The 6,894-nt window shown below is 47.6% G+C and overlaps 1 protein-coding gene across 3 annotated transcripts in view; it reads right to left on the reverse strand.

The window, feature by feature from the left end:
* Phf3 (PHD finger protein 3) overlaps positions 1-2,837 on the reverse strand; it is a 74,719-nt gene extending 71,882 nt beyond the window's left edge. For 2 of the 3 annotated variants that reach the window (XM_013351066.2, XM_013351067.2), the window contains exon 1: positions 2,507-2,836. The gene's annotated coding sequence lies outside the window, so the exon portion shown is untranslated. Of the gene's footprint in view, positions 1-2,506 lie in introns of all 3 variants that reach the window. The other variant, XM_005359885.2, reaches the window with a different exon arrangement.
* Between the last annotated feature and the right edge of the window lie 4,057 nt (positions 2,838-6,894).

Raw genomic sequence — 6,894 nt, forward strand, 5'->3', positions numbered from 1 at the left:
AAAGAAAAGAAAAGAAAAGGGAAACTCTAGGAAAAAATTGAAATAGAAAAATTACTTTAAGGGAAAAAACGGAGCTTAATCTGGACTTTCTTCAAAAGTGTACTTTTAAGAAAGCAAAATGTGCCATGCAGTGGTGGTGCACACCTTTATTCTCTGAAAGCACAGTCTGCTATAGAATAAGTTCCAGGACAGCTGGGGCTATTACCTATTTAGACACCTGAAACATAAAAACTGTAGTCCTGGTTTTCATAGAGCAGCTTTTCTAAGCAGGCCCATATTAAACAAACACCTCAAGTCTTTTCAAGTTTCTGTCTGTGCTGAGCCACATTTGCAGTAGTCCTCAGCCATGCGCAGCCTGTGTGGGCACATCTGCCGGAGTGTGAGTTGTTATACTCCTGCCTGAAAACCTGGCCCTCTGTCTCTCCATTCCCTTTCCTTGTATATTTATTTATTTGCAAGTTCACTTTCACCCCAAGACTGAGGGACCATAAAGAATCACAGCAGAGCTCTCCAAAGTAGTGCTTTCCCACTTTATGACACCAATCCAATACCTCTGTCTGAGTGCTGGCTGTCCGTGTCTCTCTGAATGCCCACGTGTGTGAGTAAGTCTCCAAAATCTCAAACTCTTAAGATAATTATATTTTAAACTGTCACTTGCTGCCTTCCACCTTTTACCAAAGAGAGATCAAAGGCTATCAAACTTTCCTTAGCTGATTCCCAGACTGTTAAATTTTAATGTGGCTTTAAAAAACGACTAAAACTTTCAATTTCTCTATCCCAAAATTATTAACTTAACCTAACCTAGTTCCTACCTACATTTATACATCATTTTTCTCTTACAGCATGAGAATATTCAGCATTAAGTACTCAAGAAACCTATACATACATATAAACTAATTCGGTGCAATGGATAAACCCACTGTTCTTCCACTCGGATGCAAGAGCACAGTAAGAAATTACACCACTCATGCTCTTCAAGAAACATCTGTGAAGTGTAAAAGGGACAGGAGACAACTTTGGTCCCACCACTGAGTCATTTATCATCTTGACACATCACTCGTACAACTATAAAATAAAGCTTAACATCTCCGGACTTAACTCTTTTTAAAATAGCCCATTTCACCTATGCAACAAGTCTTTCTGCTGCTAAAGAATTATCTGAATGTGTGGCTTCATCGGAGCTAGGATGACTCCTCAACGTCCTGTTTACATTGATACTATCACTGAAAACTAGATTATTCGTTTAAAGTGATAATGGTAATGATGATGAAAAGAAGAATCAGTGTGAACATAAATGACCGGCAAAGAGAACAGTGGGAAGGGGGGGGGGATCTAAGTACAGCAAATGCTAAGGAGGGCTGATTTTTCTCTCAACATCTGTGCTCTAGAATGGCGCTATAAACAAAAAACATAAAGATGCTACAACAGAACACTTGCTTCTTTCAACTATCTCTTCTATAACACACACCATCCACATCTTCCAAATACCAAACACTTCATTAAAAATTTTAAGAAACGTAGGAACTGAGATGTGGGTCTGCAAACTGAAAACACTTGACAAAGTTTGAACCCAAATACTAAGTGCAGCAATATAATCTGCTGTGATCAATTTAAAAATCTCGTCGTAAAATAAGCAAAATTCATAATGCGGGCAAAGTCTCGATTGTTCGATCCTTGTTTAAAAGATCTGTACGAAGATTGAACATCAGGTAGACATCAAAGCATTGTTGCCACTTTCCTCAAATCACAATCACGCTCTGCTAATGATTACTGACTAGCAATAATAAACACACATTCGAACTATAACGACTAGGAAAAGGCATTTTGCTACCCAAAGACAAGAAGGGGCGTTTGAGGGTAAGGGCCATCTAAGGAAAGCGCCTCGGGCTGGAAGGTGCTACAACACTCTCTCCCCTCTCCCTGGGTCCCCAACCCCCGCCCCGTGTCAGATGATCAGTTATTTAGCACCATTAACACGTACTTATCGACTAGTAGTTCATTAAATTACACGTCCTGTCAGCAGGCAGGAGTCTAGGATTCCCATTTCAAACTAGGCAAAAGGAGTCCAATGTCTAGGTCCCCAGCACAAAAGCGCGCGTTCCCCCAAGGTCCGCAGCGCCTGGCTCCCCCGATGCGGGAGCAGGGATCGGACTCGGTGCGGCCCGGCTCCGCGAGCCGGCGGAGTCCGAAGCGCCAGGCCCGGGGCCTTCGAACCCGGCCTGGCCCACGACGCCTGCCCACGAGGCGGCGGCGGAGACCGGGTACGCTCGCCGGCGAAGGCCGAGGCTCAGCGGTCGCGCAAAGGCCGCGCCGCCACCTCTGCTCCGAGCCCGCGGGCCAAACGGTGGGGCAGGCCGGGGCGGGGCGGGGCAAGCCGGGGAGGCCCCAGAGGCCGGACGGCTGGGGGAGGAGAGAGCAGCCCCTGCGCGAGGGATGAAGGACGCGGACCGCCCGCGTGGGGAAAGGAGGCCACCGAGTGCCCGTCGCGGCCGGCGCCGCCACTCACCCGCTCCGCAGACGAGCGCTGCCACCGGCAGCCAGAGGAAGATGGAGGCCGCGGGGCCGCGGAGGAGGGGGCCGCGGAGGGGGTGCGCGCAGGGCGTCGGCGTTGCTGCCTCGGCTCGGGGCTCCAGAGCCCGCGCCGCCGCGGTGACGACACTACGGCTGGCCTGCGTGCCGCCCTCCCCGTCCAAGCTGCAGTCGCTGCCTCCCTGAGCCCGGGGGTCGCTCGCCTCGTGGAGCCTGTGCGGCGCCGCGAGAGCCCGCAGCCATCGGCGTGCGACGGCGACGACAGCGGCGACGGAGGCGGCCGCGGCGCGGGAGCTGGAGAGGAGCCGCGTCACGTGACGCTACTGTTTACCGTTCCGGGGGCCGGGGCTGCGTGAGCCGCGCCTGCGCGCTACGCTCTGCGCGCAGCCGCCCGGAAGGCTCCGCCTGGCCGGCCCCTGTGGCGGTGGAGGCGGCAACGGACGCCGGCTGCCAACCGGGATGAGCAGGAAACCGGACCGTTGATGCCGAGCTGACCCCTCTCTTTCCCCGCCTACTGCTTACCTCCTGAGTGTGACTTGAAAATGGAACCCTTAGGCCTCAGTATTCTGGAAGGCGCTGCCCCCACCCTGCAGCCGGTTAGCCAGGACCGGCTCAGAACGCGAACTGCCTTATTGAAGAAACATTCCTGGAAGCGAGGCGTGGTTTATCACAGTGCTGGAGGCCGAGGCAGTTGGATTTTCAGGTGTCCTAAGCCAGCCTGGTCTACATAGAGAGTTCCAGGCACACCCGTGAGACGCCCTGTCTCTGACAAAAGAAATATTCCTGGATACCCAAAAATATTCTTGGTAAGCAGTTTTCGAAATATGGGCCGCAGTCCTTGGACGCCACTCTCCATTGCTAACTTGAAGAGATACCCTGACAATAGAGTGTGTCTAGGTTTCTTGTCCTCCTTACAGAGCACTGGTTAAATACTCTTAAAATTTTTCAGTCTTCATTTTATTGCAGAATCGATCGTAATATTTGTGACATGTAATGGAACTTGTGGCTATTTTTATCTTTTTTTTCTTACGTTTCCTTCCCCAAGGTATCAATACTACAACTATAAAATAACCCCCCTGGAGATACTCAATTTTTTTATTTTTTATTACTTTATAAATAATACCAATCAAAATTTCCACTTCCTTTCCTCCTCCCACTTCTCTCCCGCTCCCCCACTCACCCTCCTCCCTTCCCCCTTCAGTCCTTTGAGAGGGCAGAGTATCCTGCCCTATGGGAAGTCCTATGCCCTCCCCCCTCCATCCAGACTTAGGAAGGTGTGCATCCAAACAGACTAGGATCCTAAAAAGCCAGTACATGCAGTAGAGACAAATCCCAGTGCCATTATCATTGGCTTCTCAGTCTGCCCCAATTGTCAGCCACATTCAGAGGGTCCAGTTTGATCCCATGCTTGTTCAGTCCCAATCCAGCTGGATTTGGTGAGCTCCCATTAGCTCAGGCACACTGTCTCAGTGAGTGGACCAACCCCTCATGGTCCTGACTTGCTTGCTCATAGTCTCTCTCCTGCTCTTCAACTGGACCTTGGGAGCTCAGTCCTGTGCTTCGATGTGGGTCTCTGTTTCTATCTTCATTCGTCGCCTGATGAAGGTTCTGTGGTGATATTCAAGATATTCATCGGTCTGACTACAGGGTCCCTCAATTTATAATGGTGTGTAGAAGTCCAAAGAGCAAACATTGAGACTCCACAAGAGTTTGTTTACCCCCATCCCGGCCTTTAGTTAAGTACAGTGGTCTGTTTCCTGTCAGTCACGGTAACCAAAATGAAGCCATTGACCACAGTTGTGTTTTCAAGTCTGCAGAGACAAGCGACAATTACAGTGTTGTCCCGACCTGCTGAGCACCTAACCATGAGGCCTGCACACTTCCTTTGAAAGCCTTTGTTAAGCTAAACCTCACACCAAGCACCCTTCACACACTAAGGTCAGCAGGAGGTAGAACAAGCCACAGGCCTGTGGTGACCTGCTCTTCTGGTAACTTCACCGCTAAAAGCAAACACTTCTACAAAGGTTGTCCAGATTCGAGTGGCAGTCCAGGATGCCATCCCCTGCTGTAAAGCATCAGTCTTTGTTCCACAGTCTTAGAGAAAAAAAGAAAGGAAGGAAGGAAGGAAGGAAGGAAGGAAGGAAGGAAGGAAGGACTGACTAGAAACGTTCACTTGAGTTGTTTGGAAAAGAACTGTAAAAAGTTAATACTACGCTATCTCTTCTTGACCTCAATGTCATAAAAGCAGGGGAAGTATTTAAGAACTGAGGGAAACTTATCTTTTCAGAGAAATCTTAGTAAATTTAGGACAAAACCCAAAATGAAGGTAAGAATGAATCATAGCACTGTCATATTCACACAGCAAGGATTTCGGATCCAAAGCAGTGCCATAAAACATGGTATTTTGAGTCTGTTTTTTAAATGAAGCATCCAAATTCGTATTTGCCCACTCCTGGGCTTTGCTTGTTGTTTCTAAAGGTAAACAAGAGTAGTTGTATTTTACCCAAGTCATACATTACAAAAAAAAAAAAAAAAATGAACCCTGAGAATGGTTATAACTACCCATAGGTCCTTTTTAACTAAAATGTTTAAACTCTGATGCGAAAAATCAGGTAAAACTGGTAGCATTAAAAGTCCAGATTAACTTGAAGAAGTTGAATTTAGTGGTAAAACACAAAACGAATAGTGTGTGTTTATATTTGACTGAAAATTTTGGGCGTGGTGGCACAATTTGGATCTTGTAAAAATGTGGACCCAGCAAAACCAAAGTCCACCAGAACTGGAAGACAGTAGTTAATGCAAATACCAGAATTAGTTTTGATTGCCAAGTTAAGCAGCCTCCTGGGGCTCATCTACTGCCTTTAACAGCTAAGCTGCAGGCAGGGGACTGGGCTTGCCCAGCCTTAGGCAAAAGAGGGTTTTGTTTGTCTGAAACACCATTGTTGCCATAGATAGAACAAGCTCTTGCAAGTCCCTATTGGCTGTTCTGTTTGGTGTCTTGTCCTAAATCCTGGAAATCTCAGGCCTCTGGGGGCCAGAGTCTTGCATCACACTTGTAGGTGTGAGCCTTGCAACTGAGGTTCTCATTGTAGGGTGAGCTTTGCTCTTGTTTTCCTACTGTTGCTAACCTCCATCCAAGGCACACTTAAGACAGAGAGGGCTCATGGTGCACAGCGGAGGTCAGGCCAGGCTGGGAACTGAAGACACTGGTATCAGTTTTTCAGTATCTTGGTGCCATACCACAGAAGCATCGGATCCCAAGTTCCAGACCCTGTTGTCTCTGCTGGCATCTTGCCAGTTGGATGCTGTCTCTGGGTCAGCGGCTGGCACTTTCTAAGATCTACCGCACCAGGGGTATCTGTCACTCAGGACTATACAAATGGTCAGACTGGAGAAGGTTCAGGCTTTATACCCTCACATGCTTCTCCAATATTAGGACTCAAATCTGCTAAGAATTTCATTGTGAACTGGAGAGATGTATTCATGGGTAAAACCATTTGCTGCTCTTCCAGAGGAGGACTAGAGTTCAGTTCCTAGTACCATCCACAGCAGACAGCCACAACTACCCATACACTACAGCTCCAGGAATCCTCTTCTGGGTAGGCACCGGTATCATGTACACATACCTACACACGCACACACACACACACACACAAATACAAATAAAATCTTTAAAAGATTTAGGTTTGATATGGAAAGTGTCTTCACTGAAACACTGGTCTCTACAGTATCAGTTCAGTCATGTGGTAAAATTGTCCGGGTCCAGTGCTAGCCCAGACCATCAATTATTTCTCTCAACCAGACCCCAACATAAACTATCTCTCTCTGGACCAGCATGAAGGAGACAGGAATAAAAACACAACTCACATGGTTTCATTGGGAGGGAGATTCTCAGAGATCCCTCATGATATCCTGAGTTCACATCCTGAAGAATTTCCTCTGTTTATTCTCCAAAACAGCCTTTATACCAAAACTTAACTTAGGGGAAATACATTTGCCTTCTATCTCCTAGGTAACCAGGTGGATGGCTTTTCCTCACATCCACAACTTCCTGTCTGCTCTGTATGCTAGCTGTCACTTAGGCTTGAATCCTCATCTCTATCAGGCATCCTCCAAATTACAAAGAAAGGAGAAACAACATCCTGACCCTTTGTTAGGACAGTGACAGCCTGTCTACAGGGCTATGTGACCCATCTCAGGTGTGGCCTATGGCTTGATGGCTTGGCTGCCATGCCATATAGAAATATGGGCCTACATAAAATGGAAAATTTTTGAGTTGCCCATTATGAGCAGATAGATAGTTTGGCATATGGGACTGGCACCAGGTGGCTCAGCGAGAAAGGCACTTGTCACCAAGTCTGATCA

Source organism: Microtus ochrogaster, linkage group LG2 (assembly GCF_000317375.1).
Source record: "Microtus ochrogaster isolate Prairie Vole_2 linkage group LG2, MicOch1.0, whole genome shotgun sequence".
Taxonomy (NCBI): domain Eukaryota; kingdom Metazoa; phylum Chordata; class Mammalia; order Rodentia; family Cricetidae; genus Microtus; species Microtus ochrogaster.